Consider the following 25,211-nt stretch of genomic DNA (forward strand, 5'->3'; position numbering starts at 1 on the left):
CGCCGCGCGCCCTCCCCTTCCTCGGCCCGGGGTGCGCGGCCAGCGGGGAAGGCGCCTGGGCGGGGGCGTGGCCCGTGCGCTGATGGACAGGGGGAGGTGTCCAACCCGCGGCGCGTGTGGGCGGCGGGCGGCGGTGGGCGCGGCGTCGCGCGGCAGGCTGAGCTGCACCGCAGCGCTCATACACTACAATGGCTGCTGGGGAAAGAGGGGAAAGCAAACAATTTCCAGGCCCGCCGCGTCCAGCCCGAAATCAGGAAGAAAAATTGCGGAAAAATCGGAGAGCGCCCTAAAAGGCGGGAAGAAAGCGCGGAGGGGATGCGGAGGCGCCCGCGGTGAGTCTGGACCCGGTTTGGGGCTTGGCCGAGGGCGAGATCGGGGCGATTTAAAGGCAGGAGGGGGAGGAGGAGGGGGAGAAGTTGGGAAAGGGGGGGGCAGAAGTTGGGGAAAAGTTGGGGATCGCGCTGCCCTCCAAAGTCGCCCCAACTTTCTACCCCGCTTGAGCTTCTCTTCCGAGCCTCCCCTTTCTCCTTCTCCTTCTTTCAGAGCCTTTTAAAGAAGGGGCTCCCTCTCTCTCTTCCTTCCCCCCTCCCCTCCCCGTGTGGAAGTTACTTTCTTTGAAGTTCCTCTCCTTCTCTCTGTGTCCCCCCCCCCTTTTCTCTCTCTCCTTCCCCCTCCTTCCTTCCTTCCTTCTTTCCCTGAATGCAGTGACAGCCGCAGCAGCAGCGGAAGACATTAGAGCCCGCCGCCTGCCTGCCTGCCTGCCTGCTTCTCTCTCTCTCTCTCTCTCTTTCCCCCCTTAAATGAGAGAAAATTAATATAAATTCAGGCGTCGCTCCTTGCGAGACCCCCTTTGCGCAGAAACGTCCCCCAGGGTTGGCTCTCCCCGGGCGGCGTGGAAAGAGCCCGGGTGGGACACTTTTGGGGGGCTCCCGGAGCGCCTTTTTCGGGGGAGCTTTGAAAGTTTCCTCCTCCCTTGAGAGAGAGAGAGAGAGAAAGGGAAAGAAGTCGCCTTCTTTTTGCGCCTCTTTCTTTGGGGGATTCCTCAATGCGCATTCCTGCTCCTCCTTTGGGGTGGCCTTCTTTTTTGGGGGGGGAGAAAGGGGCGCCCCGGTTTGAACGCGGAGAGAGGGAAAGAGAGAGAGAGAGAGAGAGAGAGGAGGGACAGCTTGTTGTCAGTATCATAAACAACCAAAATGGAGGGAGAACCCAGGGAGATCGCGAAATTGGGGAAAGCGGGGGGAGGGAAAAAAGCCCGCAAAAATCCCTAGAAAAATACACCAAAAATATACACACATCCGCGCCGTGCCTCCCTTCCCCTTCGCTTCTCCTTCCCTCTCTTTCCTCGACTCCCCCCCTTGTTTTGCAGGGAGTAAGGAGTTAAAAAGCGGCGCCTGGTCAAGCTTTGCAAATTCAGGAGGGTGATTATTTGTTTGCTTACAGCCCATGCGAGGAGGAGGAGGAGGAGGAAGGGGAGGTGGGAATCCCCTCCCCTTCATTTCCCCTCTGCCTTTAAATCTGGGAGTGGGATCTGTCTTGGGCACTGGCCGGCAGCCCCATCTGGAGGAAACTCCAAGGAGAAGGAGATCAAGCGCCGCTTCGCCTCCTTCCTCTCCGTTTGGGGGCCAAACTTTGTACCTTTCTTTGTTGCGGGGCGGGGGGAAGGAGGGAGGGAGAGGGAGAGGGATGGATGGATGTTTGGTGGCGCGAAATGTAGCGCGGAGGTGTTGCTCGGTCTCCCTCTCCCTCTCTCTCCTCCGCTTGTTGCCTCGGTCTCCTCTCTTCTTCTTCTTCTCCTCCATCCATCCCGTTAGAGCAGGATGGGCTTTGCTTGCTCGCCTCCCAGCCCAGGTAGTGCGGGATCGGCTCTTTCTAGGAAAACAGAAGGATTCGTGGTTGCTTCACCTGTTTTGTATTCATTTTAGAAGGCAGTCTTGCAATGAGTGCAGACTTGGTCCCTCCCTTCAGGTGTTTTGGACTCCAACTCCCACCATTCCTAACAGCCTCAGGCCCCTTCCTTTCCCCCCTCAGCCGCTTAAGAGGCTGAGGGGGGAAAGGAAAGGGCCTGAGGCTGTTAGGGATGGCGGGAGTTGGAGTCCAAAACACCTGGAGGGAGGGACCAAGTTTGCCCATACCTGCTGTAGTGTGATATCTATCAAGTCCAGGCTTCCTTTTGCATCACTTTGGGGGCTCAATGCGAGAAAGTGCTCCTGATGTTGGTTTCCACGTGGGATCAGGGAGACAGAGCAGAGGATCTTAAAGAGACAGCTTCCTCTTTCCTCTTGCCCTGGGTTACTTGCATCTGTGAAGCCATACATAAATCACACTCAGAAGGCAGGGCAAGGAGTACTTACCCTGGTGGACTTCCACTCATGGAGTGGGGCTATTACAGGTATTGAATGCCTTTTGTAAGAGACACATATGACAGCCTTATTTTCAGTGTTGGTGTGGAGTACTTACACTGGTGGACTTCCACTCATGGAGTGGGACTATTATAGGTATGGACTGACTTTTCTAAGAATCATAGATGCAGCCTTGTTTTCTGCGTTAGTGTGGAGTACTTACACTGATGGAGTTCCACTCATGGAGTGGGACTATTATAGGTTTGGGCTGCCTTTTGTAAGAATTATAGATGCAGCCTTATTTTCTGTGTTGTGACAACTTCAAATTGTTTTGCCATAGAAATTAAGTTTGGATTGGCCTGTGTGGAAACTGAACTAGCTTGGTGTAAATATTAATATTGACGCTTCATTCCACAACATGTAAAATCTAAAACTTCCCACTAGACAACTTCAAATTGTCGTGCCATAGAAATTAAGTTTGGACTGGTGTATGTGGAAACTGAACTAGCTTTGTATAAGGACTATTATAGGTATTGGCTGCCTTTTGTAAGACTCATAGATGCAGCCTTATTTTCTGTGTTTTGACAACTTTTAATTGCTTTGCCATAGAAATTAAGTTTGGACTGGTGTGTGTGGAAACTGAACTAGCTTGGTGTAAATATTCATATTGATGCTTTGTTCTACAACATGTGAAATCTAAAACTTCATCACACTAGACAACAACTTCGAATTGTCATGCCATAGAAATTAAGTTTGAACTGGTGTGTGTGGAAACTGAACTAGCTTGGTGTAAATATTAATATTGATGCTTTGTTCTACGACATGTGAAATCTATAACTTTATCACACTAGACAACAACTTCGAATTGTCGTGCCATAGAAATTAAGTTTGGACTGGCATGTGTGGAAACTGAACTACCTTGGTATAAGGACTATTATAGGTATTGGCTGCCTTTTGTAAGACTCATAGATGCAGCCTTATTTTCTGTGTTTTGACAACTTTTAATTGTTTTGCTATAGAAATTAAGTTTGGACTGGGCAGTGTTGAAACTGAACTAGCTTGGTGTAAATATTCATATTGATGCTTCGTTCTACAACATGTGAAATCTATAACTTCATCACACTAGACAACAACTTCAAATTGTCGTGCCATAGAAATTAAGTTTGAACTTTTGTGTGTGGAAACTGAACTAGCTTGGTATAAATATTAATATTGATGCTTCGTTCTACAACATGTAAAATCTATAACTTAATCGCACTAGAGAATGAATCCACTTTAAATCCAGTTTCTGCCTCCTGGAAGAATTCTGGGGTTTGTAGTTTAGTGAGGCTGTTAAAGGTTCCCCCTAAACTACAAACCCCAGAATTCTGCAGAAGGTAGTAACAAGATTTAAAGTGGATTCATTCCCTAGCGTGATGAGGTCCTTATAGTGGTCCTTTGTGGTTTATATGTGAAGCCATTTTACAGAAAGCTCTGCTGATAACATGTGTTGACGTTTCCTTTTCTGCTGTATCAGTTAAATGTAAACTTGTTTGTATTTTGAATATGTGAACAGGATTCACATCTGTATTGCAGGTTCGAATGTAATGCACTTATGACAATCTGTCATACAGATTTTATGCAGATTTGGGTATACATTTAAATTTGCCCTAACACTATATTTGGTTTTGTTGAAATACAGCCCAAAGTGCAAGAAAGTCTTACATTGGTGTGTTTCTAATATGTGTTGATTATTTTTAGAGAATCATGAACATGGCTTGTTTTTAACTTGTAACTTGCACAGCTTCTGTGATGTAAAATTTGGTCTGTGTGTACTTAGTTTAACTGATTGAAAGGTTTTGGGAAAGTAATTCAGAATTTTCAACAGATCTGTTGTTTTCCTGGTTTATATTAAATTACAGTATCTAGACTTGAATCTTAACTGATCTTGAATGGTAGGTATTTTGCATGATGAGATAGGCAGACATTTGAGATATACTTCAATGCTTTGTTTTGTACCAATAGATCACTGTTGCAATCACCTGCTATATTTGTGACTTAGTCCTACAGATTTTAGCATGGAAATGAATCACACAGGAGTTATCAGTTCAAAAGACTCAATTGCCAGTATATAGCACAACAGCCATTGTGATCACTATGATAACAGATACTTTCCTTGTATATATTTGTTGGCTAGGATAAGTTTGCGATTTATACCCCCAGGATTTTAAGGGGCTCGTTTTTTAAAAAAATCAGTTGTTTGAACTGTTCATTAAGATCACTGGTGAGAAATTGATCTGTTAATGTGTAAGAATTATATGCACATTTCATCAAGTTATTGAATACTTTGTTGATATTAACATTAAAATGGAAAAGCATTTTAAAAACGGATGTACGCCATATGTTTTAAGAATGGCACTTGAATAACCGGTGTTTATAGATAAGTAATTTCCATCTATGTCAGTGAAAGACAGTGAGTTCATAGGTGCATATGGGGAAATAAGTAGGAATTCAATCTGTAATCACCTGTTGTTATCCCAAACACACACAAAAAACCAGAAGATTGAATCCAGACATTGCCCATTGTGGTAAACACTAGAAGAATAGCTAATGTATTCCCAAGAGAAACAAATTAAATCTTACTTTTTATAATAAAATAAGTAGCAAAACCATTCTGAACCTTCGCAACTTACATTTGAATATAGTTTTATTGTGCCAGTTGTATCTGATGTAAAGTTGTATCTTCTTAAATACATTGTAAAAGATGGTCTCTATTTCCTTGTTTTATGAAGTTTCTTTATAGAAATTTCTAATACCTTTAAAGGTGGATGTTTATTTTACCAATACTGTTAAAAGTAAGGCACCTGATGAAAATAACAGTTCCTTGAATATGTTTGGTTTAATGGGCACACCATTTTGTTAAGAAATATGGGAGCCCGAAAAGTTTTATGTTTAGAACAGGTCAATGAATAGAGGGTACAAAAGCTTTATTGATCTCTGAGAATGTTCATTTCTTTACTATTGGAAAGTTGTTTGTTATGCTCAAAATAATGTGGTTTCTGCACTATTCATTTAAGGCAAACACATTCTAACATGCTCTAGTGTCTGAAGAGAGTCTCCAGATATTCTTGAGTGCATGTTATTGACCAAACTATTAATAATTAGATTTTCCTTAGTTAAATGTTTGGAATTGGAATTACCTTTTTATTTTTTCAAGACCTGTGTTTACAATTCATGATGACCCTTTTGTTAAACTTTTTATAGTGGTGTTGTGTCATCATAATCTTACTCTATTGGAGCAGATATTCGAAGTTGCTCACTTATGATTTATCTGATTCAGTAACTAACAATTTGAATTATGCTTACATTAGTCCTAGATTGTATTATTTCACAGTGCTTTCCTATCTCTTAAATGTTATCATTGTTTTCAGTAAGATTTCAGTACTGTTTTCAACAGTGACATTTTAATATTATTTTGTATTCAGAAACTTTGAAAGTATTTAGAAAAAATGGCTATATCTAAGAAATTTGTGTTTTACATAGTTCCACAAAGCATCTGGATTGTAAATATATTGCATTGTAGTACTGAATAATCTAACTAAATGATGAACCTGTACTTCGGGTAGCAGATATCCTTCATTTGTTTTGATAGTATATATGTTTAAATCAAGTTGCAAACCATCTTTGTACATTTCTCTCTTCCCACTAAACCTCAGATTAAAAAATAATCATTCAGATATATGACAAATGTGATATTTTCTCCTGAGCTGATACGAATCATTTGTTTAAAAACTCACATATGACCAATGGTTACTACATTTAATAGGTCATTGTAGTCCAGTTCTTGATTTTGTATGGATTAGTAAATGGTAAGGATTTGTATATCAAACCAGAAGCATGCTAAGTTATTTCTTATAACTCTTAACATTTTAAAACTAATACTATATGTAAATCTTCTTGTTTGCTTTTGTAATATCTTAATTAACACCTAGAGTTGTGTCTGTAATACAGGACTATTGACTAAATTCATGTGGCTATGGCTGAAAGCTTAGAACAGTTAGGTATCTGGAGATCTGGCACTAAGTTAGCCATAACATATGTTAGTGTTTAGTTGTGTATATAATCCTGGTACCTTGTATTCTTTTTGTCTATCCTCAGTGTGTAAATGTATGGTTACATCTTTGTTGGAATATGGCAGAAATAACATTTAGAACTTCATACCAACAACAATTTTCAAACAATACTTTATTAATTGTAAGTTTGATATTCTTCAGACATACATGAAAAATACATTTATCAGCACTTATACAGTTTATATTTTATTTTTTGTTCAGAACTATGTTAGCAAACATATTGGGAATGGTGTTAATGTATGAAGTGTGTATGAATTTGTCACCAGTGACAAATATTATGCAGTTCATATTAATTAGATAAGCAGACTTATGTCTTTAGCTTATGAATTGGGAATCTTACATATCAAGGAATCCATATATCAGCATAATGGCACATATACCCTTTTACTTGTTGCCATCTCCCCAATCCATTTAATATTGGAACTGTTAAAAGGCATAACTAAGTTAAGTATAGAGAAAAAATGAAGCAATATACCTTCAATTACTTGAAATATTCTTCTGCATGTGGCAATCAGAAATCCATTCTAAGAGTAAGGCATACTCCTATTCTTCCTTGGGTAATGGGAATCTGGAGTTCAGAAGTTAAATGAAGCTGAGAGGGCACTAGAAAATTAGGGAAAATTAAAAAATGTACTTTTAAGGAAAAATGAAGAAATGCAGTATGGGGGAAAGTGTCTTGCAATAAGCTTTTATAATCTTATTTGCACTTCTTGTGCCAAATGTGTCGCCTTGTGGAGAATATCCCTAGAAATCAGATTAGAAAGTGTTTAATGGGAATTAGTTGTCAGCTTTTTGTACTAAAACTATTTTTAAAGACTAAGATGTGATTCATATGTTGATAAGGAACACTTCTAATGAAACTTGGTGTTAAATATCACATCATATTTACTGCAAGTATACTGAATTTCTAGAAATAAGAATATCTTTATCATAGATCTTTTATTTTAATTACTAAACCATATTATTGATGCATTTGGTTACTGTGTTATTTCTGTTTTGAAAATGGTTGATAAAATCACATTTAATGTATTTCAAAGTGCATTTTCCTTTATTCTTAACTTTTGATATTTCATATTCATATTTTACATTATTTTTGTTCTTGGTCAATTCTATATTTAAAAGATACTGCTACACTGTTATGAAACTACATTCCACATTTTTTGAGAAAAGTAAAAAATGAATTTGTGATAGTCTATTGTATGAGATATTAGCTTAAAGAAATAAAAATACATATTTGAATTGAAGGTGATCTTTATGGCTAACAGACAGAACAAAGTTGGTGGATTTCGTAGACTAAGTACAGCCTCAGATGTTCACCAACTTCATTCTCAATAGATTTAGTCTACAAAAGCTTATGCTATCAACTTCAGTCTCTGTTTTAGTCTTTAAGGTGCTACAAGATCTCTTTACATTCTGATATTCCAGACTAACAATGCTGTATCTTTGAGTTCTGTATATTTGAAGATAATGTTCTAAGCAGTTTTTTCTAAAATTAAAATATCCAAGCCATGAGGGACATGATATTTAAATAGAATAGCTAACACTAGATTGAAATAATCAGGTAGCTGGTGGGCAGCCATGTCAGAGAGGAATTGATTGTAATTAATTTAATTGTTTAACTGGTATTTTTAAACACCTATTTGAGACTGTATATTGATTTATGTGATCGTTTGTCACCTAATATTCTAATTACCACTATGTGTTATTTCTCTGTCTGAAAGACAGTGACAATTCTTTAAAGGCACTGTATTAAGTGTAAAAACTTTAGAACATTTTAAAGCAAATGTTCCTCATCTATACTGTTAAGGCTGATATTATAGGAAGAGACCACAGGTAGTTTGTGAAGTAACTATAAAAGTTTTAGAAGAACTGAAGCACTGCTTGCTGACTGAAAAAAGTAATTTAGTTGAAAAATCTGGTTTAGTTGGATATAGTGTATCTTCCTCAGTGTCTAAAAATAATGCACATGCTAAAGAACATAACCATTCCCTCGCGTAGACAGTTCATGGTAGGTATGAGTCCTTTTGAGTGTGTCAGTGTTTGCTGTTATTATACCAAAGTTTTTCAGTAGTTAGGTATGTATGTCTCAAAACATGCTGTCAATAAGAACTGTGACTTTATATACTGCCCTGTCCCTGTTTGGGATAGAAGATAAGTTGATTTTCATGAAAAACCTAAGAGTGGTTTCTCCACGGCTACTCTGAGTTTGTTGCTGAACTGATTTTTACTGAGGTTCAAGTCCATTATATAGTGATCACACCAAACACAATCAATATAAAAGAAAGAAATCATTGAAAGAAGAAAATAATTGGCATTTTATTTTTTTATAAAAACAGCTGTACCCATTTTACTTACTGATTATTTTAATCCTGGGATCAAAGTTATATCTATGTATATAATGACTAGTATTGTATATTTGTGCACATTTGTTATCATCTAATTAATTACAAAGTATAGTTAAGCAGTCACACATTCCACTTAAACCAAGGACATTTTTTTTTAGTTCTGAGCTGATTCCATAAGTCTTAAAACCATATCACGAATCTTATTATTTTTTTATTATTCTAAACTAAAATATGCTATGAACTCTTGTTCTCCCTGGGTTGTTTTGATAGTTTTTATTCCCATATGTACTCGCTGTATGCTGTTACAGATATAGAGGTTGTATACTAGTATAGCCAGGGGATATCTGTATTCCAGTTTTGTTCATTCTACAGAGTATCTTGTCCCAAGTACCTGCAATTAATAATCAGAATGTTTAATATTAATTGCAGATACTTGCAGATCTTTGAAATAGTAATTACAGATGCTTGGGACACGATACTCCGCAGTTGGTCATTGCCAATAAATTCTGGCTTGTGTTGGTCTTCTTAATCCCCTTCTTTTAAAAACAAAACCTTTCGAAAAGCTGAATTTCTGCTTCTCCTTACTGAAGTTAATCTGATTTTGATCAGTTTCACCTTCTAGAATTGTACCTTAAAAATCATTAATTTAGTTCAATATGCCTACACAGAAACAGTTGGAAGTAAACTTTGATTGTACTCTAGTTACACAAAACACATTTATGAAAAGCATCTTAGCCTTTGCTCTATTTCAAGGTATGCTGGAAATGATGCTTTTGTGTGTGTTTTTTTTTCTATTTGGTAGAGAGCATTATTTCCTACATCCACATTTTGGGAAAAGGCAGTTTGATACCTTGTAATATTTTTTTTTTAAATTCAGACCATCAATAGGATAATTTCTTAATTTTTCTGGTGCTCCAGAAAATTCATTACACTGATGCAATGTGTGATGTCAGTTAACTAGTAGAAAGCCATGAGCCATAAGTTAGGGCAAGCTGGGACCAGTTCTGACCCTTTAGTGTCTCATATAAAATCATTATGTTTATGTTATTATGCTTGGGTATACAGGCTAGTTTAATATTTCAACATATTCTGCGCTCAGGATATGTAAATATTGATGAAGCTAATTAGGTTGGAATTTCACTAATGGCTGTGGCATCTAGGAATTCAGCATGCTGTTTTGAATTCCATGATAAATAGGAAGGATATAAATTTATAAAAATAATACCCACGGGATTCTTCCAACTGTAAAACCACAAATTCAAGCTCCAGTTGCTTGATGAAAGAATTTTCTTACAGTGACCACAAAAGTTACTTTGAATAATAAGGGATATTTAGGAAAATAATCATTAAGTGATAGTTTTATAAAAGGATGTATGTTGTAGTAAGTGAATGAAGCGAATTTCCATTAGGAAATATACATGGAAAAGGTTGAATAAACTTGGGCAGGTGTTTTCATCTCATTCTGTATCAAAGTTTCCGTGGGGATACATGAATTTAGTGCACTATGTGCTGATTTGATTCACATTGAAATCCTGCTTACCAAGAAACTCATTATTGCAGAACATTTTAATCTTGGTTTATTCATTTTAAACCACATTATTATAAGAAATTGCTTTTAATGCAATCTTATAAAAGACATGCCTTACCAGGACATTAAAGAAATATTCTGATCATCATATCAAGAGTTTATAGCAGTGCTCCTCAAAGTGGTGGTCCACAGACTTTGGCTGGTCTATGAACTACTAGCTGCTATCCATGGTGAATTTTCAAAAACTACTCATGATCATAATTTGACACACTTATGATCTGGAACTCTGGAACAAAGATGGGATGTGGTGGAGAATTGACAGTCTATAGTTAGAGAAGCACTAATTTATAGGATATACCATGTATGGAATAGTGATATACATATGCTATCATATCATTCAGTTGTTATCAAAGAGCGAGCAGTCAATACACTTGGAAACCTTTCTATATATTCCTGTCACATAGTTTTCAGTTTTCAGTAAATTTACTTGAGTAAACCAAAGTGTTTGGATTTTAATTTTCCTTCTGGAAAAGAGCTAATATTAACAGAATGATGCTTTCGTCTTGCTCTCTGCAGCTCTCTTTGCTCTGTGAAAATATATTTGTGGGTAAGAGTTTGGGAATAGCCAGGGATGTAGTGCAAAGTGGAGTGGGAAGCTGGAAATGTTTTCCTCTTATATGAACATATTTATATCTAGTAAATAGCACGATATCTAGTTGTTGCTCTACATTTCAGTCTTTTCTGAAAGGAGAAAATATGCATTACAAACATATATTTCCTTTAAATCTCTTATCACAGCTGAAATGGTTCATCTTAAATTAGTCAAGGAATGTGTTGGTGGTAGTACACATCAAATTTTACTTAGTAGTAGCTCACTCTCAAGTCCATATTAATGCTGCCAGGAGGCAAAGGGGTGATTTTCTAGTTAAAAGTTTTTGTTAAAGAGCTATGTGCTTATTCATATTCCAGAAACATTTCAGTACTTGAAGAAATGTATAATCACGTGTCCATTATCAGTAACAATTGAACTGAAACATTCACAGGGATACTAGATTGGTAATATCTCTGGTCTGTGTTAGGTGCAGTATATGAACTGATCAAATTTTTGGATTAATGCAAATGAATAATCTATAACAGATTATTCATTTGTATTTCTGGCACATTCTGTAGCCCAAATTGTTTTGAACTAAGACGTTTTGCTTTACATGGCCATTTATATTCTGCAAAGCAGTCACTACTAATTTTATCATCTAATCATTATCTTGCTTCATATATACAGAGCATAAATTGAAATTACCTCACAGTCTGGCCAGTTCAGTATAGAGCAATGGGATACATAGCCTTGACAGTAACCAAACAAACACAAATAGGAGCATTTGAACATTTTATTAACTATCTTAGATTACAATGTGGGCTGCTGCTAGTATCTGATGAAAACAGCTGCCAAAATAAAAATTAAATTAACACAATTCACAGATTAGTGTGTCCCAATTGGTAAGCAGACGGTTGGGTTCCTGAAACAACTCCCAAGCAGTTTTGTAACTTTGTTGTTCAGCACAGCTGGGAGAAGTTGTTAAATACGGGTGTACTTCTTGACTAGTAATAAATGATAAATTGGTAGATTTTGAAATGACTGTAACCTTTGAAAATCTGTAAACCTAATACATGACATATTGGAGTTTACAAAACAATACATTATAGTGGTTCCAGCTATCTGCTCTGTTACGTGATTTATACATATTTGAAATAATCAAGCAAGCAAATTGTAAACAATACTATGGTAGAAATTGGTAGGAGAATTCTGTGATATAAAAAGCATTTTAACAGGAATCAGATGCTCTGCCATTCTTTCTGTGCTCTGAAATGACTATACCATTTCCATAATGCACTGTGATGTACTTTGTAAGATGGAAATTAGTTGCTAATTATTTTATTGTGCTAGCCTCTATTCAAATTTGTAAATAGCAAAAATGTAAAGAGACAATAAAAATCCAAAAACAAACAATTTCAGAAAATAATTCAGAAGGCACATTCTCTCACACACATTCTCTCTCTCTCTCTCACACACACACACACACACACACACACACAGAGAGAGAGAGAGAGAGAGAGAGAGAGTTCTCAAAGGCATATCTGATAACACATCAATTTATTGAAAAATTGTGTTTTCAAACTTCAGGATCCAATTAGGAGGGTTAGAAGCCTGTTTTTCCACTGCAGGTCCACTTCAGAATGTATTATGGAGCAGTAGGGAGCCCTCCAAAGTTGGTTGTTAGATAGCATGAAGGGGTGAAGAGTAGAAAAGGTGAAGATAATTGTGCCACAGGAGTATCAGTTAACATGACATTAAATGCAAGCTACATCCAATTTTGAATGCTAAGGTAGCAGAAACCAACTATATGGTTCTGAAAGGGATTTCCACAGCATAGGGATTACTTTTCGAAAGCCCTGTGTAAACCAATAAAAGAAATCTTAAATATGGGCTAGTGTGACTTAATTATCAGGTGCCACTCTCATGGCACAGGCATGTTCATAAGTGACCCTTCAAATAAAGTAACCCTTAAACTCTAGGATTTTAAAGGTTGAGACCAGCACTTTGACTCAGAAATTAACAGGTGACACGTGGAACAGGAGTGAAAAACTTGATATATTCACTTGATGTCCCCCCCCCCCCCAAGATAGTACTTAGGAAGCAATTGGGAAGCTCAAGATATGCACAGGAGTGATGTCTCCCAATGCTGTGAGATTTGTTCACTCTGTGGATTTCTGTGACTAAGCAGAGATATTAATCTTTCAGCATCCCTAGTCACTACACTACACCATGGTGGGTTGTTGCTTTACAGTAGTCTGGTTTTAATTGCTGCACGGTCCTACATCATGCATGCTAGCTTAAATATTTGAGAAACTGTTTTTATTCTAATCCTTTTTTAAAATCTTTCTACATCAGTCCAGAATATTAGTATTATATCTATCTGTTTTGCTGTTCAGAAATCTTTACTACCAAATACTTGTATTTATTTATTTATTTATTTATTTATTTACAGCATTTATATGCTGCTTTTCTCACCCTAGGGGACTCAAAGTGGTTTACACATAGATAATTGTGTGGATGCAAGTTCCAGAATCTGTATATTTGAGCACTTCCCAAAGTGTCCCTGTTTTTCCAGTGTTAAATACATTGCCTACAAGGATATATCTATATTTCAAATATGGCACTTTATTTCTCTTTTTATATGAGTGTATTTATTTCAAAATTGCTATAAGCATTACAGTCTAAGGACTACAACTGACATGAAGACTCTAGTAACTTGAATGTTTTGATCATGCAGTCCTCTGTGTCCCTTGAGGACCATTCAGACTGAACTGAACTACTTGTTCATATAAATCTCCGTTCTTTCCTTTTCCTTTTATATACTCCAATCTACTACATGATTCCTTGGACGAAGGTTCAATCAAATTAGATAAGATTTGCTCCCATGTTCCCAAGTAAGACACTGCTTTAATTGGATAGTTGGCAACCACACCTTAATTTTTGGCTGAGTACTAAAGTTGTGTGACTGGTTCTTATTTTCATGAAAAGTACAGCAAAAACGAATAAAAGGAACCTGAAGTTTTAGTTTGGATCTGAGAGTTCTTTTCGTGAGTAGAAGGAGCTTCACAGCTAATGTTAATGATTCTCCTTCTTACTTCAGTATCATTTTAAATGCAGTTTTGAATGAGCAGATTTTTTTTTTTTTTTTTTAGGTTTTGCAGGGGAGCAGAGATAGGAAGTTCCATGATCCAGGTTCTGTCATTTTTATTGGGTTTCCCTCTAAAACATGTTATTTTTCCCTCTATACAATGCAATATGACTTGATGAGCAGAAAGACCAGGGAGTAATGGAGGACTTGCAATAGTTTGGAGACACCAGAATTCTGGAATGAAAGTCAGAATTCAAGCCATTTTAAGTAGTTTGTTGTACCTCTGAGGATGCTTGCCATAGATGCAGGCGAAACGTCAGGAGAAATGCCTCTAGAACATGGCTCCATAGCCCGAAAAAACCCACAAGAACCTAGTGATTCCAGCCATGAAAGCCTTCAACAATACAGTTTGTTGTATGTTTTTTGCAATAGGATTTTCCATTGGAACATCATGCGTGCTAGGGACTTGTACTCTAATAGCTTGTATTTTTAAACTTTAAGAAACATAAACTTGGACTTGTGCATTTTTATTCAACAGTTCTTTAGATTTGGATCAATAGATTCATTGTGTGCTTTTTACCACATCTCCAGTTGTAAGTTATTGATACATGTAAAACCAACTACTGAATAGTGGGAAAATGCCCTTTCGATCCATATAAAAGGATCCAAAATCATTTCTCCACATCTGTAGTGCTATCATTTTCAGGAATGGAGTATGTCATGGAGGCCAATGCTTTTGCCACCTTCTCTTGAAATTTGTTCAAGTTCAGGTAAAAGAGCATAGAAACAAATAGCCTGTTCTTTTAACCTGGGGTATGGTAAATCTTTTTTACCTTTCCCTTCAAATGACTACAGCAGAGATAATCTATTGCAGACTGGAAAGTTAATAGCAGACTTACTAGAGGATTAAAAGATCGAAAGGAGATGCAACACAAAGTGCAAAATATGCAAGTGGAACAATCCAAATATTAGTGTGGAAACAATTCTAACTGAGATACCTAGAATGTAGTGATCTAGCTATCCACATCTTTTTAGTATTTTAGAATGAGAGTTTTTGTTTGTACAGATTAAATCGATACTCTCATTTTTCAGTCAGTGTTGAAATACATTGAAGTAAAGTGTAATTCTACCACTACCACTTAGCAAATTTGTATAGAAGGTTTAATGGGGAGATCTGGGGACAAAAAGTTCTTATTGACTAACTCAAGATGGGTCTATTGCCATTCATTTTTGACATATTGTATCAGCTTTGTGGTGGTTATGTACATGGAGATGTAATGTACTAAGTTTCCATTTGGGGAAAATTGCAGTGTAAATAAAATTATTTACAATAAGTGTATTATTATTATTACTATTATTACTTCTGACTTTTTCAAAATGTTGTTACCTTTTCTTCTAAAGTATAAAAGCATTTCCATCCTGCCAGTCCTTCATGGTGGGGAAACCTGTGTTACACAAATACTTTCATATGAATTATGTGTTTTCAGGTGCTAGCAGAATAACCACATACATTCTTCTATACATTACAATTTTGTTTTGCAGCAATAAAAACATTCATGATTGAAAGCAAAGAGGGTTATTGTGGAAGTAGAAATTACAACAAACATTATAGACGCACAAGCACTGTCCTTGTCTAACAATTTACATCACAAAGTCTTGTCTAATCAGTATAATTAGGTGGTGGGAACAAAATGATATGTGTGCCAAATGTATCCAGTAAACCTCCCAATAATGTTCTAGAAGAGAAAGCAGATATTAATAGGATTCACTTTGCTAATATTCAGATTGTCATATTTTTATGGAGCAGATATTTTATGAGAAACCCTTTTCTTACATTTGAATATATAATGTTTTTCTGTATAAGAAAAAAAATCAAAGTGCTTGCTGTGGTGAAGAAATGAAGAGTAATAAACCAGTTTTGTGGAGTGGGTTTTTTTTAGTCTTTTGCTCACAAAAAAGTTGAAAAAATGAAAGAACCAGCTACTTTGCAGAGGATATCAGTAATAAAAATAATGAAATCCTAGACAAGTTTGGAAGTGGTCAACAATTTGCTTTCTTGACTGACAATTCAAATAATATGAAAGCAGCATGGGGCATCATAATGGATAACTATCCAGATCTTACTGCAATAGGATGTGTTTCACGTGGCTTAAATCTGTTTCCTAATGATTTTTATGAAGTTGGACATGATGAAAAAGATCTACAGAAGGGCAAATAAAATTACAACTGACATTCATTCATACTGGAGTTGAAATACGCAAGAAGAAGAAAAATTGGAATAATACGATTTTAACACTCACTTTGTAGTAGAATTAAATGTAATGATGTAATCTCATTTGAAAATTTACCAAAAAGTTCTTCAAGAAACAGAATTTGAAAATTTACTATAATTATAAGGAATACCTCTTGAAGATACATCTTCTGGATTCAGTTACAAAAATTCTTGAACCTTTTCACGGCACATTTCTCCAGCAGTATCTAAATCTGAATGCAATGGTGGCGATCAGACATGCTTCACCTTATTGTCCATATGAAATAAGTGGAACATTTCATTCAAAAATAGGAAGAACTTCATTGGCAGCTGCACTCATTTTAGGTCCAAGGTTCATTGGTGTGCATTATTGATAGAAGCATTGCTTCTAGATTTGACTGGACTAGCAAACCAATGATACATTTGGGACACTATTGGAAAGATGTATTCCAATGTTGAAGAATATAAAACTTCTTCAAGAATTTGATTTAGAACTACAGTCTGGAACTTGGCTAATCATATTCTTCCTGCAACATGATGGTAATTTTCTCTTATGCTTTTTGCTTTGCTGCAGATGATTCCATTTGCTATAAAGTATGAAAGAAATTGGAAAATCTTTTGAAATACTGAAATGCAATCCAATAATATGATGTGAAAGAGTGCAGAGATTTGTCTCAATTCATGCAGTTTTTGTTTTTTGAAGTCCAAGAAGATAAAAATAGAGGCCCTCTGGCTAGGATTTTAAAGGATATGACTATTGTTAGATTGCCACTATTTTTATTTGTAATTAATATGACATACAATTTTTATAATGATAATATAGTATTGAGGTGATCATACTTTCAGCATTGTTAAAAATTATGTCCAAATAATGAAAGTTTCTTATTAGTTTCTATTTTTACTTTTTCCTGTGTCTTTGATGAGAAAAATTAAAATACATGTAGAATGAAAGGTGTAACAATTTTAAACTCTCTGTTGAATATGTTATATTCATATTTTTGCTTATAAAAACATGCACTTTTGCATTTTTTACATTTCAAAAATATATCAAATAGCACAATCTATTAAAATAGGAATTAAATATTTCATATTGCTAAAAAGTAAAATGAATTAAAAAATTAATCTGTACGTACCACACCATTTGTTTTACACACAAATATCTTAAGTTTTAGTGTTGATGTTTATATTTATTTTCCATAATTCCATAGTGTGCTATCATGGCACCATTTCCAGAAGTTCCTTATGAAGAATTTGATATCACATCCAGGTGATAAAGACCAAGTATGATACTGTCTTTATCAGAAGCTTCCTTTAGTAAAATTATTAATGTATGAATGTAGAGATTTGTTGTGGAAGGTGAGAGTAGTAGTTTCACTTGATTTGCATATTTTACCTGTATACAGAGAAGATGGAAGTTTGTAGTCAAATAAGGATGTGCCAAGTCTAAGATGTAGCAAGCGCAATTTGAGATAGCTTACTGCTTAAGCCACACAGACATTAAGCCAGGTACCATAATGTACATTTTCCTTTTCCATTTCAGCTACGTTGGGTCTAATATGGGAGAAGAAGTGGATTTAAAATAATGAATGAATGAAAAAATAATTATGTGAGTGAATTTGTGGACACTTAAATTAACTTATCTCCAAAACTAATGGGGGTTGGGTGGGGGGGAGAATCTTAGAATAACTGACACAAACAGGTATGATGATAAATTGTGTTACTTTCCTGATGTTGTTGGACTGAAGCTTTTCTGAGGCTTAGCCAGCATAGTCAATGCTGAAAAACATTAGGACTCCAGCATTTAGTAAATTCTATGTCCTTTTAAAATGAATGCATCTGTATCTGCATTCTCATACAGTCATGCATAATTTCTGGGATCTGTTTAATGAACTGTAGTATATTTAATAGTTGTTAATAGAGATGGGAAAGCCTGGAAAAATTGGGGGGAAACTGATTTTTTCCCCGTTTTTTTTTCCAAAGCCATTTTTTTTCCTGGAAAAATGGGGGTGGGGATGTGTAGAAAAAAGTTTCAGAAATCTTTCATTAAGGCCTTCATGTTATATAGTTTGAATACTATGTCATAGATATATTATATATCATTGGAGAAGAACATATTCTACACACCTTTCAATTTTTCTGGAAAATATGGTTTTGGAAAAAAACAGGGGGGAAAACATTCTCTCCCCCCCCCCCCAATTTTTCAGGTTTTTTTCCAGGCCTTCCCATCTCTAGTTGTGATACATTGATTTTATTAACTTTGAAAACATGGAATTCATATGTGCTTCTTTTATACAATAGGTCATGGAGTTAAATTTTGAAAATAGAATGGAATGAATCTCCTATAACTCCCAACATACTGCTAGATGAGAGGAATCTACTCACTGAGGACAATTTACCCAGTAAAGGTCATCAAACAGGAATTCCTTATTAAACTATTGTATTTGTTGTGGGGAGGGGTAACAACACAGTTGCGGGTCACATTATGTTATTGGTTGTTGTGTTTTCTTTTACTTCATACTAAAACTCTGTAAAAAGTCTGTTGTCCTCACCAGAAAATTATCTGTGATCATGAAGATACAATAAAATCTGTAAATCCAAAACCTTCAAGTGAAATGCTCAAACTGTAGTTTATTATTTTGGATTTTTGAACTTGCCTACTATTCCTTATACACTCTTTCTCTATGTGCCATATATCTTAAAAACAATGACTAAACAATTAGACTTGGCACTAGAGTACATATTATACTAAGCATGTTTCCCCCAGAAAGTCACGTACTTCAGAGAATGACTGGGGGAGCGAGTAAAACTAATCGTAGGCAAGTATTGTGAATCTAGCATTTTCCATTAAGGGATTACTCTTGAAAGTAGATTTGATTTTCTTATAGGAACTGTTTTGATCTCCTGAGCTGGATATCAGTTTTAGAGACTGGTGAGAGTGACAACTGAAGATTTCTACCTTATATAGAACAGAAATGGGTGTGTAGATATTAAATCAGGGAACAATTTTAAGAAACTGTAAACAATAGTAAATAACATTTACAACATTGTTTGCCACATCCCCTTCATTTTCATGTACTGTCAAAAATTCCCTGCATCAACTTGTACATAACATTACATATCTGCTCTCCCTTCTCCTTTTTATTGGAAACCATCCAGAGTGCTCTTCAGAATCATTTTTCTGATCTAATCATTAGACATAACAGTGGGTAGTCTGGTGGACTAAAAAATGATTTGCCATTTTTAATAAAAACTCCAAATAGATAAAATGCTCAAAAATGAGTACAGTAGATACTCAGATAACTAGCATCCATAGGGATTGGTAGATGCTAGATAAACTCCTTATTGACTTGATGTTAATATTGAAAAACAATAATTAAACTTCTAAAACTTCTAAAAAGTGATTTTATTTAAAGTATTATTTCTTTGATTTTTTTTTGCCAGTTAGGAGTTCTGGTTGCTTGAGCTCTGGTTAACTGAAAATCTACTGTATTGTAAATGTCTTCAGTCACACTTGAATTCCTAGGACAAAGTTATCAATTGCATGGAAGATACCCTGCCTACTCAGTTTTTTGTATCAGTGAAATTTAACATCAACACGCCTTCAGATTGAACCTTTTCTTCATAATTTAAATTGTCAGTTAGGAAGAGGCATGTGTTTCTTGTTCCACAGCTAATGAGAATAATGAATGGTGTCTTTTTCAAACTTCTGTCCATTTAATGTGCTGTTCCAGCACTTGTGATTTTAACTGTGTTCACAGTGATATTTAAAAACACTGTAGCCATCACTTTCAGAGTGGCAGTAGCAAGGCAGATGGTATTAAATGGCACATCAAACATTATCTGGTCTCTTTAGCCCATAGATGTTCTTTTTATATGGCTTTTATAAAATTACAGGCCAGCACATCTTTTCTTGGATATACAAGACCATCAAAAGCCACATCAAATAAAGCATCACTCTGATTGTTCTGATGGTACAGTACATCCCTGTTTCCACAGGGGATATATTCCTGGACTTCACATGGATACATGTAAACCATGGATCATAGTGAACTCTATTGAAACGAAGGACCTCTGGCCCAAGAACACCATAGGGTCATGCTGTAGGATCCAGAAAATACCCAGAGAGTACTTATTTTATCAGACATGGTTACACGAAACCACTCATATGGGGATTCATATGGTCTGAAATGATGTAGGTATCTTTAAAATACCTACATCATTTCAGACTTTGGGATTTAGCATCATATTCTATCCAATAAATAGTATAGTACTAGTTTTATATCTGTTGTTTAATAAATGTATTAATGAATGTTCTCTATTTTTAATAAGTTTTATATGTAATTATGATGGTTGGCACTGGACAGGAGTCACGGTGGCACAATGGGTTAAACCCTTGTGCCGACTGAACTGCTGACCTGAAGGTCAGTGGTTCGAATCTGCGAGATGGTGTGAGCTTCCATCTGTCAGCTCCAGCTTCCCATACAGGAACATGAGAGAAGCCTCCCACTTGATGGTAACACATCCAGGCGTCCCTGAGCAATGTCTCTGCAGATGGCCAATTCTCTCACACCAGAAGTGATTTGCAGTTTCTTGAGTGGCTTCTGACGTGACAAAAAAAAAACTGGACAGTTAAGCAAGAGTGACATAATCTAATGACAAATATGGTTTGTTATTTGTTAAAAATATTAATATAAAATCATTTGTCATTCATTCTGTGAGATAGAAATAGAGGAACTTTGAAACTTACTTTTGAGTGTGCATGCAAAGTCTATTCAGTTGGCCACAGATTATATACAACAGGAATGAAGAGGCTGGTTTAGTGAAAAGATAAATATTTTGTTGTTTTCCGCTCCTAATTTCTAGATGCAATGAATCATTTTGCCAGGTTACATCAGTCCCAGAACCTCTGGGAAGCAATTTTGACATGGTATACTAGGCTATTATTCAGATTTGAGTGGGGTTTTTTTTTCTAGGTCTCTTTCCTATGAGAACAGGAACTTGAGTTGTAAATCTTTGACCATGGCAGTGTAGTCCTGAGTATTTGCTGTAAAAATAGTGTTGTTTAAAGTCTTTCTACCTTTACCTGTGTATGCTCTGTATAGCTATTATCCTTTCCTCTTCTTTGATGCTGATTGAAAAAGAATTATTTTTAAATGACACAATTATTTCATCCTAATTTCCTAGGTCCTCCATCCATTTTTCAAAAATTTTGCAAGTTTCTTGTGTAGGGATATCTTTTAAGACATGTCTCATATTTTTATAAATATTTCCTTAAACAATGAGGACTAAGAGGATGAAAATCAATAAACGCTAAAATGTGAGCACTTGTGCAAAAATTGTTTTGTCAGGAAATTCTGCAGTTGTCTTAACTATGCCAGTCCTGAAAATTTTCTCATTTTTAATAATACACATGCCAATCTGAACTTAAAGACATACCATAAATATCCATGCATTTATATATTTGGATACTTTATATTTATCTAAAATGTATTGGTTGTAATACTCACCTAGGGCTATTTTATGTGCAAAATAATGACAAAAATCTTATAGCCATGTATTGATTTCCATTAATATATGGCATGAAGCTCTGGCTCTCAAAATAGAACGGATTGCTTCCCAAATGTAGTTCAAACAGGATCTGATAGTCTTTGCACATCTTTACTAATAAATAGTGTTGCTGCATAAGTGGTTTTTATAGTTTTACAGTGTTCTGGATGTTTTCCAAATATGCTTGCTATTCTCTGAATGCTATAAAGTCATAAAAGCAGGTTAAGAAGTTCTAAAATAACAGGAGCGCATTTTGCCCGCTATATCTAGTAGCTATCTTTTTTTCTCATTAGTAATTATGCAATATATTACAGAGTCCCCAGTGGCGCAGTGGGTTAAACCCCTGTGCCGGCAAGACTGAAGACCGACAGGTTACAGATTCGAATCCGGGGAAAGGCGGATGAGCTCCCTCTATCAGCTCCAGCTCCTCATGCGGGGACATGAGAGAAGCCTCCCACAAGGATAAAAACATCAAATCATCCGGGCATCCCCTGGGCAATGTCCTTGCAGACGGCCAATTTTCTCACACCAGAAGCTATCATGCTTCATATCCTCTTTTTACACTTAAATATCTACACCTACTTTCATAGGGAAAGTGATAATCACTATGCTCTTTTCATTGCACATACCTAGATACAAATAGAGTGGTGATAATGCACTATGTGGGAATAACTGATTTTTAAATTTTCCTTCCTAAGGTCATATTCCAACAATGGGTCGTTAACTGCCACCATACACTACATTGATTTTGAGTGACTCTGACTCTAAAATCTCAAAGCTAATTTGAAATATTTCACTGCTGATTATGGACAATATGGTCATACAGTCTGAAGAATTATTAGTCTATTTAAAGGTCATCTGGGGTCTGATATATTTGAGAGATAGCTCAAATATATGATCTGTTCAGTTGTGGTTCCCATTCTCTGGAATTCTCTTCCTAGGGGAACTTGACCCCCCACCCCCACCCCCGGTGTTGTTGCTGCTGCTGTTATTATATCTCTATTAATAGGCAAAGATGTGCAGGCTTGCCCTGAAATTATATGTTGATATCTTAACCAAATACTTAGTTTGGGAAGAAGTTTTCATAGCTCTCCTACTGTCAGCACTTGTTAAATTTTCTAGTATTAGTCTGGATTCAATAGTTTTCAAAGAAATATCTGTTCTTTGTTTATCTGTTAAGACTGTCTTATTTTTAAAGGGCTTCTTGTGATAAAATATAGTTAGTATGCTGCATTGTCATTTTGATCTTCCTCACATTTTTCCTCTCTGGTCCTTTCTTGTCAATATTCTTCAGACTTCTCTTCTGTTGGAAAATATACCAATGTAGGGTTTTCTACTGTCCAGACAGTTCAGTGCAGAGGAGTATGGCTGAATAAGGAGGAAACCATCCATCTCAATTCTGATGAAAATCCTATTTTGCCAACAAAAGTCTACAATTGGATTCTAGCCATAAAAGTTCAATTACTCTTATTTTCATGTCTGTTGAATATGTAGAAAACAATAATCTAGCTCAGCATGCTATTATGCAGGCTAAGGCTTTCACTGTGTATTATGAAATCATTGCACTGTTGAAGAATATTTGTAGGCATTGGGTTCATTTATTGTGCTGCGTAGACTAATTTTTAACCATGAGGAAAAGAGCATCTGGAGTGCTAATTAAGACAGTTAAACTTTACAAAATACTTTGAATCTTGTAAATGGTTTTCTGATACACCTGAAACAATGTTTGCGTGGCAATATCATTCTCCCTGTTGTAGCTTGGTATGAAAACTGTGTTTCATGTCTTAAAATATTTTGAATCATGCCATAATTAATATCTGGATTGGTCACAATCTAGATGCGCTCAAGTTATTGTTGCAATTCAGATTCATGAATTAGGAACCTAGCCTTGTTATATACCAATCAGCATGGCTGTCCATTTTCCTTTAAAAAACTGAAAATCTCCACCCCTTTCACAGATTTGATATGCAAGGAGATAAGGGAATTAGCTTTCCTTGTTTTCTGGTTTTTGATTCAGCACCAACCCAACACACATCTCAGATATGTTTGAATTTCATCCTCAAGGTTGGCTTATAATATAGATATTGCATATCGTAAATGTTTTATAGTAAATATTTTGCTTAGCTGTATCAAGTAATTGAAAGTTAAATTACAAGCTCCTATGCATAGACTGCTGTCCTAGTTCTATAGGGCCAGGGTACATCCATGAGTAGAGGAAAGCAAAGAAGAGACAAGAAGAAATACAATGGAAAATTAATGAAAGGCAATTACTCATTTCATTCTTCTTGTCTCTCAACTAATGTCACCAACTCACTAAGTAGTTTTCTGGGCAGACTGTATAACTTAGTCTTATATGCAGAACTATTTCGAATGAAATCAGTCTGTTGAAGGCTAGATATATGGATGTATGCAGATGAAAAGTGTACTGTTGGTCAAGACTGAACCAAGAGCAAGAGAAGAGCACATTTGCTTTCTTCTTTTGGCTTGCTACATTTATGAAATTTTGTATAGAATCAATGCATCTTGCTCTTGAAAACATATATTCTGATCCATTATTTGTGTTAACTACAGTTATACCATAACAAGTTTGAGCATGCTGTGTTTCTCTTTCCATTTGGCATCTACCCTTCTGAAGTTAACTTTCTAATGTCTAGTCCCTTCTCCTTTGTTTTTCAGATCAGCAAAAATGGGAAGCACTGGATTCTGGTTTGCTCCAACACATGTCAGTGAAACTGGTTAAGACCAAAATCAGAAGGTTTTTCTTCGTTATCCATCACCAGGTGTGCACTGAACAGAGGCTACCATAAATCTGTTTTGAGTATGAACACCTTTTAAAATGGTATAAATATATATAAAATATTGTTTTTATAATATAGCTTTAAATATTTTTTTCTGATGTATTGTTCATCCTACAGTTGTGAAAGAACCAACATGAATAATAATAGTAATAATAATAATATACTAAAGCTGAAAATGGGCATTCTTACTCAGTTTTTTCAGCTGGTCTTTGAGAAGTGTAATATTTGAGCATCAATGTTAAAATATTGCTTGCATTGCTCAGCCTGTACATCCACACTTCAATTAGATATACTTGATACCTAGAATTACAAACTAGGAAATGGTTTAGCTACCTAAAAAGCAGCCTAAGAATAATAGAACAAAGATTTAAATGGTTGGGCTCTAAAGGACTTATGCAGTATTCTGCATGCATGCCAAGACTTTTCTAATCCTGCTTTTCTGATGCAGCTCTTTATGTATATCTTCCACTGCCTCCCTCAACAACAAAAAATAAAAATTGGCTCTAAAAGGCCAGGGCATTTTCTGCAGCAGCATCCAATCTGGAGAGAACAGTGTCTCTTATCATTCCTTTGGATACTGCTCACGGAAACTTTAACTAAGAAAGGACAAA

General features: G+C 36.0%; 1 protein-coding gene across 6 annotated transcripts in view; it reads left to right on the plus strand.

The window, feature by feature from the left end:
- The first annotated feature begins 134 nt into the window (after positions 1–134).
- Positions 135–25,211, plus strand: part of PLAG1 (PLAG1 zinc finger) — a 35,636-nt gene continuing 10,559 nt past the window's right edge. For 2 of the 6 annotated variants that reach the window (XM_067467414.1, XM_067467417.1), the window contains exons 1-4: positions 135–332; positions 17,796–17,861; positions 18,554–18,660; positions 24,479–24,641. The gene's annotated coding sequence lies outside the window, so the exon portion shown is untranslated. The remainder of the gene's footprint in view (positions 333–17,795; positions 17,862–18,553; positions 18,661–24,478; positions 24,642–25,211) is intronic. The other 4 variants (XM_067467415.1, XM_060775344.2, XM_067467416.1 and 1 more) reach the window with 3 other exon arrangements.

The sequence above is a fragment of the Anolis sagrei genome, chromosome 4 (assembly GCF_037176765.1).
Source record: "Anolis sagrei isolate rAnoSag1 chromosome 4, rAnoSag1.mat, whole genome shotgun sequence".
Classification (NCBI taxonomy): domain Eukaryota; kingdom Metazoa; phylum Chordata; class Lepidosauria; order Squamata; family Dactyloidae; genus Anolis; species Anolis sagrei.